Source organism: Halichoeres trimaculatus, unplaced genomic scaffold (genome assembly GCF_033239565.1).
Source record: "Halichoeres trimaculatus isolate MK-OKI-2021-1 unplaced genomic scaffold, fHalTri1.1 fHalTri1_scaffold_9, whole genome shotgun sequence".
NCBI lineage: Eukaryota > Metazoa > Chordata > Actinopteri > Labriformes > Labridae > Halichoeres > Halichoeres trimaculatus.
In genome coordinates this window covers 13,222,282-13,236,311 of record NW_027437188.1, presented here as the reverse complement: position 1 = coordinate 13,236,311, position 14,030 = coordinate 13,222,282, and the positions used below count along the sequence as shown (strand labels likewise).

Genomic DNA, 14,030 nt, shown 5'->3' with positions numbered 1-14,030 from the left:
TGAAGCCATATAGAAAGTTAAAAACTCAATCTAACCTCTATCAAGTTAAAGTCTTTGCACACTGAGTCTGTTTTGTTCGGATGTGTTTTTTTGGGATCTGTCCTTCCATCCATCGTTATTGGGAACATAATATCTATCTCCAATAAGATGGACGAGCTAGCTGTGCTAACCCAGCGTCAGAGGGACTACCAGTTGGCAGAGTAGCATCATGCTATTCACAGGCATGGCTAACAGAGCTAACATCAGACACCAACACCACATTGGAAGAGCTTCACCTGCTGTGAGCAGACAGGATCCAGGAGACAGAGATGGAGCATGACTGAAGAAGCTCAGTCCTGGACCCTGTGGAGGTGGAGGCTGGCTGAACTGGAGAATGATGGACAAGCTGTCATCATCTGTTTTCTTATGGACCATTTTGCACTTCCTATACACTTTCTTACTTTTGTTTTCTTGATTGCTGCTGTGACTTCAATTTCGTTGTACTTGTTACAATGACAATAAAGTTCTATTCTATTCTATTATACCCAGGAAATGAGCAGTGCAGATGCGAAAAAATGAAAAAAATGTGCCAAAAAATAATGTCGGATGAAAGTTTCAGGTTGAGCATGCAAACATGATTGACATAACATGGGATTAAATTTATTTTTCAATCTGCGCAAGTTTTGGACAAAAAAAACAGACTCGGTGTACAAAGACCTTTATTGTGGTTAGGAGGTGGACTTGGAGCCTCCTCACTAACAGCTACAGGGTGCTCACCTGTCAGTCAGGTGACCTGTGCCTCTGATTGGACAAACTTCTCATCTAAAGCCCTGTTTCCACTGAGTGTTCAGGCTGGTTTAAAACCTCTTGGTTTAGAACTAAACCTAAACCAAGCAGTAGTTTGGTTCATCTCCATATGGCACGTGTTTTGTGGTGTTTCTTTAGGCTAAAACAGGGTCAGGTCCCCAAATTACTGAACCGTACTGTCTCATTTTTTTGGTACCCTTCTGTTGGGGTGCCAGACATGCCTATCCAAGGCCAGAAGGTAGAGCTAGAGACACTGCAAGCTGTTGGTTGGTTTAAAGAACTGTCATTTACTGTGTGACAGCAGTGACAGAGAAAAACACATAACCCTTCCATGTTTAAAACTTTGAGTAAACTTTTTGAAGAAAACTTTCTTTTTTTTTTTTTTTTTTGTTTATCATCTGGCTCACAAACCCTCTACCAGGAAGTTGTCTGTGGAAACGCAAACAGCATCAAGCTTTACCAATCCGACCTGTACCAAATCCTCAAGAGGATACTCAGGAAACTGCAATTTTTAGCACTTCTGCGTTGGCTTCCTTACTTGTTGCTGGAAGTTGCTGCTTGGTTTGGGGTTTGAAAGACATGAAACCTGATCCTTAGATAGAACACAGTTTTAATCCCCATTTCTGTTCAACTCTACCTTAATGAAAGTGGCCAGTAGATGGTTTTACATCCTGAATTTGAACAACATGTTCATAAAGAGAGACTTCAGTTAATTGAAACATTGGAGAGTTTGGTAGGTGTGGTAGGTTTTTTAATTTCCAGAACTCACCATACGATAAGTGATACATGACCTGGGATAGGATTGTTGTAGTACAGCACTTCTGTGATCACCGATCAGTTTCACGACACTCAAAGACAAATTGCAATATCTAGTTAGTTAATAGATGCAAAATAACACTGACGGTAAAGTGCAAGGTGTCACCATAAGGAGTCATTTTGTGGTTTTCCAGAGCTCCCAAGCCAACATTCAGTCCAACTCAGGAAAAACAGAGAGCCAAGGCTTTCACAGGGCACCCAGGCCAGCCTGATCTGGTCTACCAGGGTCCAGCCTAGGGCCAGACTCACTGGGGAATTTCATCTGAATTCAATTTCACCTCTGGCCTCTGCTGCGGCAGCTTGAGCCGCGGTTACACAAAAGGCCAAGTTTCACATTGAACGTGAGAACCCCCTCATCCTCTGACCCTCATTTCCATATGAATGGAGGAGAAAATGGAACCGAGAGCCGGGAGGGAGGCGCCAGAGCGAGGAACTGTGTGTGAAACAGCTCGTTTTTAAAGTACAGTGTTTACCTTTCCATGCAGGCTGAGGGGTTGTGTCTTTACATACATGTACAGATGTCAATCTGGGGGTCATACAGAGAGGAAACTGAAGACTTTCTATTGTTGACATGCTTTGAAAGCTAATTTAGAGGCTCAAAAGGAAGTCTAGTTTCCCTGTAAGCTGAGCATTTAAAGCATCCTCTGCTTTTAGCTCATGATATCCCCAGTTTACGGGCTGGAAGCTGCTTCTGAGAAATAACCCAACTTTGTCACGGGATGAAGTATTTAACAAAGTTGGGGCATGATTTAATGTCACAGAGGCCTGAGGTAGATAAAAATGACAAAAAAACAACAATGTAGCCAAGAGACTGAGCTGTAAAGCACACGTTTTGGTCATGCTGCTCGCCTTTGTCCTGCAGCGAGCAGCAGCAAGTGAAGTGTGTCAGTTAGAGAGGGCACTTGATCTTTAACTGAGATGAAAGATAAGAGACTGACAGACAGACAGACAGACAGACAGACAGAGGAACACCAGCACCTACACTGTGAACACAACATATGTTCTGATCTGATAAAAAAGAAACACCACTGCATCACTTTCCTCTTTTGTTGCATCTGCAGAGAAAGACTGCCAAGATTCACTCAGTGATAACCCGAGGTTACAGACACTACGGACAAACAGAACTTATGTTCACAGGTTTTGGTTTGGTCTGCAATAGAATTGACCAACAGGCTTTAATTAATTACAGAAAAACAGATTGTGTGGAGAGCAAAAGCAGGCAGAGCACAAGAAAGACGTGATGAAAGTATGTCCAGTAAAAATCCAAAGACAGACAGGCTCATCTCTTCAAAGCTTCGGGATTCCATTATCGACAGAAAATTAAAACTGCCCAGGTCAGAGAGTTTGTGTTCATGTGAAACCAAAGTCTCATAAAAGTTCAATTCTGATTCTGCACAATCTCTGTTTAACATTTTATCATCATGAACAGTTAATTCATCAGGGAAGCCAGTTTACATCAGCAGTTAAACATCAGCCTTTGCTCTCTAAAGCCTAGGGCTGACTCAAGCTACCTTTCAGAGGAGGAGCTTAAGCCTGTAACCTCCTGCCAACAACACCACAATGTGCGCACCTGTCAGTCAAGTCAGCCATGCCTCAATTATGAAAACCACATTGCTTCACATTTAAAAATGAGTATGTTTCTACCAGGCTGTTAAACAGGTATTTCAACAAGGGTATCAGGGGGTTTCTAATAGAGGCAGCCTCCAGTGGGCATTTGAGGAACTGCAGTTTGTAGCACTTCAGCATTTGCTGCACTGTTAAACACTGGAGATAGCAGCTTAGCATAGAGTCTGTATCTATAGTCATCCATGAAACTTCTGCAGGTTTGCATGTCACCCCCCACTCTCCCCTCCTTAACATCCCCAGTGAGTTTCAAGAGGCCCAGTCAAATAAAGGTGAAAACATCAGACTGAAACAGTAAGCATTTATGAATTAAAAAGAGACTGGAGGAACTATAGTTAGAACTTAACAGATTTTCCAGATTAATTTGGTGCTTCTGCAAGGGAAGTCTGGTTGTTTCATAAAGAGATATGAAGGCTATTTTTGGTTTTCATAAAAAGTATCATACCCAGACAAAAACAGGTACCTCTGTCGGGATCCTTCCTGTTTAACTTTTTTTTTTTTATCTTGGGCTGTCAGATCTAACAATAAAACCACATTAAGTGGAAAACTTTAGGGGTTTTCACTGTTGTTATTGCAGCCTGTAACACAGCTGCTCGCCAAATCGGCTCACTGACCAGAGTTAAAACTGCACACTTTAGTAATTTCGACCTGAAAACGCGTAAAACTCCTGCAGGGGTTTCCTTCTCTTTAAAATAGCAGCGATAAAAGTTTGAGTCTTGCATGTGGGTTGAAGTGAAAACACTTTTAGTGGTTCATCTGGAAGTTTCTGTTTGTGTGAAATAATAAAGAAAGTGTAACCACATGAGGCTCAGTGCGGACTTTCAGTTTCAGGGGTCAGCTTCAGGTCAGGATATGAATTTAATTTGTTTTTTTACACATGTTCTGGCAAAAAGACAGAATCTTTCTCACTATGAATAACTGAGTTTCCTTTGAAACACAAACCTACATTTATTCATACTTTTATACGCAGTTTTATTCGAAGTGAATGCATAATTCAGTGCTAAGCAGCAGAGATGGTTCAGACCAAAAGAAAAAAGGATGGAGTTATATTTTTATAAAGCTATAAGCGTAATTTGGCGGTTTTCCTCCTGCTGTGCGCTCTCTTGGGATTGGGTTGGATGCTCAGAAACAGCAGGAGGTTTGGAACAGATATAAAAAGATACATATAGATTTGAATTTATGAATTTAATCAGCATGAAGTTCACCTTTTTTCACATTTTCATTGGCCAAGGAAGAGAGAAAGTGGTTAAGAGTGGGATTGGAGTGTCCAGACACAGCCCCCCCTCTCCTGCATCAGAGCTGTGGTCATTATTGCCCTCCAGACTGCTTTTATCATCTCTATAAATCTCTGCTGGCTCAGGCGCGCTGTAATGAGGAGAGCTGTGCCGCTGTCAACCTGCGACTCTCACCCCCGCTGAGAGGGAATAAGGGGGATGAAAAAAAGGTGGAGAGAGAGGGCAGGTGTCGGTTATACACACACACACACACACACACACTCTCCACAGTGCTGATGTGAGGCAGGAGCACATTCAGACATTATATTCAGTCTGGAGAAGAAGAGTCACCGTGGTCAGTTTGAGAATAATCATCTTTCAAATAAAAGCTTTCACTGCTCTCAGAAAGTATCTGACATTTTCATATAACTGTCGGGTTTTTCTGCTGGTGTCACCCGAATCAACCTACAGCCGGTTCACACACACACACACACACACACCATTCACTCTTCCTCCAAAGGTTTCAAATATTCTGGCAGCCAGAAAGACCAGCTTCTGCATTGCTGCTATTCTTAAAAGGAAAAGAACAAAAAATGCATTGTTTTGTAAATCAGTAGAAGAACCTGTCAACAAACATTAAACTCAACAATAACACTTAGCTTTCATAACAACATTGGTAATGAGTCACCTGGACTTTTTGGTTTGTTTTTTCCCATTTTTGTTTTGTTTTGGTTATTTTGGTCGCAAACTGTCAGAAAGCTCATCTTCTTTACTTTCAGGAACTGTTTGCATTTTTCTCTTGCCCAATTGTTGAAGAGTTACAGTAATGACAACAGTTTGCATCAGTTGCTGCCTGTGATTGGACATATCAGATTCCTTGACCGTACCGTAATTCCCCAGAAATCCCTGTAAAGCTTGTCTTTTCTCTTTTAAAAAACTGTTTGAATTTTGTTGTTTGCCTAAATTGTTGAGTTACGGTATTTTAAAGAGCACTTTTAAAATGGTAGCAGCCTTCTTCTGCTGGGTTTTTGAAGCACTGAATCCAGTTTCCATTAGCTGTAAAGCTTAAATAATTAAAAATATTTCTTGTCATAGGAGCAATACTGTAGAAAATGCCTCTGTAGATTGTGTTTATGACATTTTTTTTACCCATAGAATTTGCCCCTATATCAATTGTTAATGCCAAAAGTCTTGTATACAAAAAATCCTGCATCGGTTCGCTCTCTTATCTTTCAATTCCTTTCACCAAACTCAACTCAGAAGAAATGTGTGAGAGAAAGCTATTGATCTGAGAGAAACTGAGAGACCTTAAAGTTACTTTTAATTTTATAGTGATTACATTTAACAACACTCAGCATAGTGTTGTCACGATACCAAAATTATGATTCGATACGATACTTGCCTAAAAAATTTCGATATCGATACTTAAACGATACCATGGCAAACTTAAAATATAAGAAAATGAATAAAATAAACAGCTTGAAGAGATTGCTGCCTCAAGCGAGTTTTTTGACATCTGTTTGCGTGTCTGTGGGGCTAAGGGAGATTTATAAATTGTGCTAATATTTCAGAAAATACACACACAAAGTTTTATAGATTACATGCAGAATCAATTCCTGGAGTGACCTGAACTCATTTATTATTCTCAAGAATAATTCAACTAAATAGAAAACCAGAAAATAGTAATTGTTGTACAGAAATGAGCAGGTAAAATAACCCTGCCAGACTTTAACAGCCATCTAATGTTTTCATGCTCAGCACACTGTAGTTTAGTTACACTGTGTGTTGATCAACAAACACTGTGTATGGATACACTGAAAAGTACCCTTTTAACATGAATACTCTAAAAAAAAAAATGTACCCGTGTTATTTAAGCTCTTTCACAGATGCAACACTTTAGTGTCTCCTATAGGCTTTTATCATTGTTAAAGTTAGAAAACTACTTGTCACTGATTTAAAGTGTGTCAACACCACAGCTCTGATTCAGGGCTGAGCCTGCTCCATGCAGCTCATCTGTTTATGACGCTGACTATTCGTCGTACAAAGCGTAGTCAACTAGTTTTCTTGTCACAAAGTAATTGGCACTCGTTTGACTTTTTTGTTTGGGAACGTCGTTTGAATCTGTCACTCTTGCTCTTTAAGGAGGTGAGGATGCTGAACAGTGAGGTGCTTCATCATGTTCGTAGTGTTTCCTCCGTGTGTGTCGGTAGTAAGCTTTACAGACGGGCTTTGAAACGTGTATTAGCTTACGAAGCCGCCTCGACTGTCGGCTTCGTAAACAGAGTAATGACAAATTTCGCTCCGTGCACCGGCTATTTCGACAAGCTGCGGCGGTTCACAGGAGCGCTGGAAACTTGAACCTATGTCTGTAACTCTGTCTGTACTTTTACATGCAGCTTAAGAAATCAAACTGTGAGTTTGTCAGCGCGGGATCGGATAATTAAGATGCACATAAACAACTTCGTCGGACTGAAAACGGCCAAGCATCGACTTGCGAAGCTACTACAGGCTCACTGTCTGACTTCTCAACAACACACACACTTTGGAAATAGAGCAAGTCTCCGCCCACTTCTCATAAAGGAGAGAGGACCCAGCTCGGTGGCTGCAGACTCACAGGGTGCCTGAGTCAAAATGTCGCTGATTCAGACGAAAAATTGCCTTGGAGTATCGATACTTAAAACACGTGGTATTGTTTACTTTTTGAAAACAGGGGGTATCGATACTTTCTAAGTATCGGTATATCGTGCAACCCTAACTCAGCACCACACTTCAGACAGACATCAGCTCCTTTAGTCACTGTGGAAACCAAAAGTTGGTTTTGTGTTGGAGAATTTTCTTTCTTTAAACTTGTTTCTCCGACCTCAATTTCAGAGACTGTGGAGTAAGGACTGACGTTGAACTTGTTCACATGGCGCAATTTAACCACTGAGTTAATCCAGCATCCCTTTACAGCAAAGCTTTAATGAATGGTATAATTCATCAGAATAAAGAAGAGCTTAAGGCCTCATATTTAAATCCTGCTTTAATCAACACATGGAGAGTCTGACCCCAACTCTGCTGAGGGAACAGTCATTTCTTAATTTATCATATCTGAAGTCACTCACAGAGGCACCCCATGTTTTGGACGCTCAATGTTGACTGATTATGTTTTACATTTCTCAACCTCCACACAAACACTGCTTCCAGAGAAGTACCACTGAATATTTTCATACCCATGGAAATAATTATTTTTTAAGACTTTTACTTATTTTGCTTTTATTTATTTTATTTTATTTTTTTGCTTAAACTGCAGTTTTATCTAAAGGTTTATTTTTTTTTATTTCTGCAGGGACAAATTTTGATTTGATGTCAGACGTGTCAGGTATTTTATGTTGTGTCTGTGAGCTCCTAATTTCCCAAGGATCACGACGAGTAAAGTAATCCTCCAAATAGTTACCTTGAATAGTACGAACAAAAATGCATTTCAACCCACTAGCTTTTTTCAGCTCAATTACTTTTTGTTTGTTTTAAATTGGATGGCCATTTTTGGCCATGCTCTTGTGCACAACCAGTGGTGTTCCTGGGAGCAAATTAAAACCTCTTTTTTTAGCCCTGGTGAATTTGGAGAGAACCTTTTTTTAATAAAACATAAGGACAAAAGAAGGTTGATCTTACACAGGATTTCATCAGTTAGAAAATATTCCGTCAAACATTTTAATAAACGATAACTAAAAAAAGGTTAAGCAGTGTGTGTACTGCTACAAACTCCTCATACGAGTCAGGATTTGATTATACAAACCTTAAAAAAATATATAACCTTGTCAGCGAATAAATATTGTAAAAGCATGTGTTAAATCTTTACTATTTATTACTTTTGTAACCATAAGAAATACACATTTAGAATCAATAATTTGAGGTCTCTTCATATGTTTCTTTAAGCTCCTTTCACAGAAATTCCTGAAGCCAATATCCTCTCCAGGTGGGCTGTGTACACAGCCTCAAGTGCCGTTTTTCCCTCCTTAAAAATGTCTGTAGGAAATGAGTTGATGGGCTGAAATTCACTGCAGGTAGGAGTTCAGGTTTCTCTGTTTTTTTTCTGCTGTTTTATTTTTATCACTGAAAATTAACTGCATGCATTGAAACATCGTTCCTTCACCTCCTCTTGCACACTTTCCTCAGCTGCTCCCCTCCACCCACACCAAACTGAGTATGCTGAAATTTAAAACAACATAAATAATCTCTCATTGAGGTGTGTGCGTGTTGTCAGGAAGTCACAGAAAACGTCAGGGGAGCTGAGAGTCGTGAAATTGTCTTGAACACGTCAGGAGTTTGTGTGTGAAAGGGGCTTATGTCTCTTGATTCCCAGTTTCTGCTTCAGAGGCCCGTTTCACCTAATCTGAACCTCCGTACATAATTATGTCTTATCCGGTGATGCAGTGAGGAGTGATTATACCCCATCCCTGAAAAACCGTCTCACTCATCAGAACCTGGCTCACGTACCCTGAACGTCTCTTTTTTTCTAGGAATCTGAGTCCGCAGCAGCTGGCTGGTATAACTGCTCTGGGGAAAACACAACAAACAGCTCGAGAGAAAGAGAGATAGAGACCAGAATTGACCTTAGAGGCTGTTGCTCTGTCTGTGTGTGTCTGTGTGTGTGTGTGTGTGTGTGTGTGTGTGTGTGTGTGTGTGTGTGTGTGTGTGTGTGTGTGAGAGAGAGACACAGTGTGTACTCCAGCTGCACTCTACCTCTCTGCTCTTTGTGTCATTTCTGATGTCACACAGAGAAACGTTGCGTTCCTGCTGACGTGTGTGCAGCCTGTAAACCAAACACTGTCCCTCTCAGCTGATACATCGTACGGACTCTGACCCGCAGATGAACCCACAACAGCAACGCCGTCATCCAGCGTCAGCACGGCGGCTTCCTCCGCCTGTCTGATGCCCTCCCACACTGTCTCCACTACACCCACTCCCACTTATGTAAGGGGATAATCCTGAGCCGTCACCACAGTGATGCAAGTGTTTGATTCTTCTAGATAAATCATAAGTTCATGTTCAATTAGGGCTGGAGAAAAACACGACAAGTTTTAAGGGCGGGGTTATTTTTTCCTGTATTGATAAATATCAGAATGTATTGGGGGGGTTGTTTCATAATGATACATCTTTCAGGAGCATCTCAGCAAAACAAATTAACTTAAAAACTCATGTTTTGCACAATTTGTTATCTGATAGTTCAAGTATTTTCAGAAGCAAAATCAGATTCTTGCAATGAGATTTTAGGAATTTGTTTTGGGGTTTTGGTGCAAAAAGAATAAAGACAGAGAAAAAGGTGAACTTATTCAATTTCAGCCCTCCCTCTCTCAGGGGAAATTTTTCGAAACTAAGATTTAAAAAAATAGATGAATCATCTCATTTAAAAAAATAAAAAGGTTTTAAGTAAGAGCTGTATCAGTGTGCAGAAAAGCGCAAGTAGAAGAAATAGTCATTAAAAAATAATTTGACACCCCTGAATGTCTGAAGGGGCTGTGAGCTGAGCTGTCAAATTGTCATCAATATATTAATTCAAATCCACAATAAACCTGGAAATAAACACACAAAATATTAATGATGAATTTAATGCCATATCAAAAAACAGTTTGGCTAAAGCTCCGGAAAAGATTGGCAAGGGCTGTGAGCCATGGATGGTGACATTCACTAACTTGTAAAGTCATGACCAAACAAAAAATATAGAAAATAGATTAAAAAATCAGCAGTGGTCTCATACTTTCTAAAACAAACTGAAAATATTGTTAACAACAATAAAAATAATAATAATAATTAAAGGGTAAAAATCAGCTTCTTTGGTAGATTAAGCACATATTGGGTGCTGACCTGTCAAGATCATCAGCCATGTCCAGAAGTTTGGGTCTGCTTTACTCTTGGAAAGCCAACTTTTTTACAAATTTAACTGTGAGCTGAGCTGCCACTTAGGAAATCACCTGTTTTCTTTTGAGACAGGCCTAATGAAGTGTGCTTCATCAAACCAGATTGACAGCAGAGGTTTTCTGCTTTTAGAAACACACCCTGATATTATGGTTCAAACCAGTGAATTTTTTTTTTTAAGATACTAAGGAATTTACTTAAAAACTTCCACTTTTTGCTAGGTAAAGCACTTTTTGGTTGAGCTCTCAACAACATCAACTATTTTTAAAATTTTTAACTTTGTGTTAGGCTAAAAGAGACAAAGTTTCAACAAATTTAACATCTCATCAAGGAGGAAGAAAAGCACATGAAATCATTGAATTCCAAAATAAAACATCTCTAACCCCCATACACAAGTATGTGAAATAAAAGGACTGCAAGCTGAGCTGCCACTTGAAATGGCTCTGCCTTTATTCTTAAAATTCAGTTTTATCCAAATGAGCTCCTCCTCTGATAAACTCACAGAGTTTATCATTAAATCAAGCAGATACACTTTTCTCCCAGCCCTTAACATCTGTTGATGGGCTGCTAGCTGAGCTGCCACTAACATGTAATAGATGCTGTGATTTTGATGAATTAATCTAAACTTTTTTGTGAGTTTTATTTTAAAACTTTCTTCACCAGCTATTAAAAGCAAACCACGCAGCTAGTAGTGCGTCTTTATCCAGTGTAGCACTTTTTGAAATTATAATATTTTGTCTGAGATTATTTCGCAGTGCTTTGCCAAACCATCTCTTTATGAATTAACCTGGAGCGTCTCCAGAATGCAGAGGAGTATCTGAAGCACTGCAGCCCCTCTGACACTTTAATGACCCCTTCTTTCCAGACTCCCTGGCTCTTTCTCAGACATCTCAATCACCTTCTCCTCTGGTTTAAAAAAAAACTCATTTCACATGAACGCTCGCTGTGTGGCTCCTCCAACAGAAACAAAAAGGCAGCCTCTCCATCATCCTGCAAAACCATAAGCTTCCCTTTATCTTTCCTCCCTCATTAAACTCTGAATAACTCAGCAGAGAGGCAGAAAAGAGGAGTGAGAGGGAGAGAGAGAGAAGTGATTGAATTCTGCGGGAGGAATAAAAGCCCCTTGAGGTTGCCATCTTGAATGTGTGCCATGTCGAGCAGGCTGCATCCAAAGATCAGCCAGACAACAGAGAGGGAAGAATAGCCTATAGACTGAGCCCTGGGCCAGCTGACCCACTGTAGATAATGTACCATGGATGTCATGTCATTGTGCCGCAAGGCCGGAGCGGCGATGATGACCCGTCACGACCCCAAAAGAGAGGCCGGCAAAGGGAGAGGAAGGAGCGCTGAATGGGAGGTCAGAGGGAAATCGTGGCACCAGACTTGATATCTCTATTCAAAAGCTGCTCTGGCAACCTGGTCGCTCTGAAAGCAGCCCAATTATTTCAATCCTGGGAAGGGGACGAGCAGAGAAAAGGGGAGCACAAAAAGAGAAAAATGGGTTTGACATTCAGGCCGGTCGGGCTGAAGGAGGTAACAAGTTCACGGCCCTTTCAGGACACATGGCCGCCTGCTGTGTGATGGACGATGGAGCCTCCGATGGGCCTTCGGGGGGCGGGATCCGCACAGGATCGCATGGGAACCCGCTCCACCAGGGGAAAAAGGAGTCATCCTCCTGGTTAAATAAATGAAGTCTGATAAAAGAAGCTCCCTGAGCCGGCCCATATGGAGCAACAATACTGTGTCCCAAAAAATCACAAAGCTTATTCTGCCTGCAGAAAAGAGTGATTCATTACGCTTTCATTCATTTAGTCTGAGATTTACGGAGCGGAGAAAGAGGAGAGGCCTGAGTGGTTGTTGCAAATATGATGAAAACCCTCGAAAAAGAAGATACACACATAACCGACAGGATTAGCCCTTTAGATTAAATAAAAGTTAGGAGTTCATCTTTGGTCTCCATGATAATTGAGATTTTGAGAATTTCTCACCACGTCCTTCTGGAAATATCTTTTCAAAGCGATCGCTAATGGAGAACTGCTAAACTCAGCGCTATCCTAACGACACGTACGTTTATCAGCGATTCCCTCTCTTGTTTGCTCTGAAAGCAGTCTTGAATGGCTGCTGTGTGGTGTTCGCTTTGTTATTCAGGACCAAAACTCTGGGCTCAACACCTGCCACAAAAAATTAATCATCAGAGTCCCTACTAAAGTGCTACAGCTGAACACAGACAAACACAGAGACGCCATAGAAAGTCGGTCTAAAGACTGCAAAAAAGCTCGGAGGAAGGATATCTTAATCAAGACTTGTCATTGCATTGTTAACATAATTTAATAACAAACACTTAAATTCATTCACAAGAAATTCAAACTCAATGCAAAAAAGTTTAAAGGAACTTTAAGTTCACCGTGCAACACCCGAAATAATGCCTGTTTAAAAGCAAAGCTACAAATGTCTTTGAAGGGGCTCTCCAGCACCGAGTATCACCGTCTTTTAATTCACATTGAAGAGGAAACACAGGTTTAAAGATACTAATTCAAAAACAGTAAAGCTTCAAACATATTCTCCACTTGAAGCCTTTAAAGTGAAGCCAAGGTTTTGTGTTCTTTTCAGACAAACTTCACTGCAAACTGAAAATAAATCTGAAGATTTTTTTGTCTTTACGCCAACAAAGAAAGGAAAGATTTCAATGTAACCTTTTTACTTAGGTGAAAGTGAAAGTCACATAAGGAGGCAGAACAAAGCCTTTAGCTCCTGCTGAAATGTCCAATCTCTGAAGAAATAGTTTCACTGCTGAAAGATTCAAAGAATGGAGTGTCAGTGCCACTATTTGTCCTTTTCTTTCAATTTTATAAAAACATGTCCTCCATGATTAAAGACAAACCATGAAGAGCGTCCTCTGTGATCACAAATTCAGCTCAACTCTTCAGAGAGAACTTTTCTTCAGGAGTGGAGAGTCTGCAGAGAAACACTGAGGAGGAATGACGTCTGGTACGTGCGTGCATGAAAGTCGGACACTGAGGGAACATTTCAGGATGAAAATGTGGACGAGGGAGAGGATGAGCCGCAGTATGTTTGGTATGGTGAGTTAACGACAGCGGAGACGGCTTCTGTAAACGTTTCAAAGTTGAGCTTATCTCTGAGGAAAAGGAGGAAGAGGAGTGAACGTCACTGGGAGATATATTCTTTCATTTCTGTCTTCATAAAATCAACAATCACTGTGAGAAATGAGGATAGAGCCAATGAGCCAAAGAAAATGCAATGTTTGATTAAAATATCTCACAAGTCCTTTAAACTGGAGGTGAAATGCAAGATTTGATCATTAAAAAAGAAAAAGGTGGATATTTTTAACATGATATGATTATAATTGTTTTTAAAAGGTTTTCCATTAAGATTATGTAATTGTAAAGTATGAAAATATGTTTGAATAAGTTATTTAAAAAAATAAATGAGCAGATTTTACAAAAAAGTAAATATACACAAGTTGCAATTAATGTTACTTCAATTACTTCTACTACTAACAACAATAGAAAAATAATAATAATAATTATAATAATAATAATAAAAGTAATAATAATAACAAAGCCACTTTCCTTTCCTGTAGTATTTTATTACCCACGCTGAGCCTTGCTTTAACAGCCTGAGGAATAATAAACCTGTCAACAAACCAGTCTCCTGGGAGGCCTCTGCTGACAC

General features: G+C 40.1%; 1 long non-coding RNA gene across 2 annotated transcripts in view; it reads right to left on the bottom strand.

The window, feature by feature from the left end:
* The window catches only part of LOC141797654 (uncharacterized), a 147,902-nt gene that overhangs the window by 121,768 nt on the left and 12,104 nt on the right, over nucleotides 1–14,030 (bottom strand). The window contains exon 4 of one of the 2 annotated variants that reach the window (XR_012599099.1): nucleotides 12,755–13,473. The exons of the other annotated variant lie outside the window; for it this stretch is intronic. This is a non-coding gene — a long non-coding RNA (uncharacterized LOC141797654). Of the gene's footprint in view, nucleotides 1–12,754; nucleotides 13,474–14,030 lie in introns of those variants that run through there. 2 annotated transcript variants of the gene reach the window in all.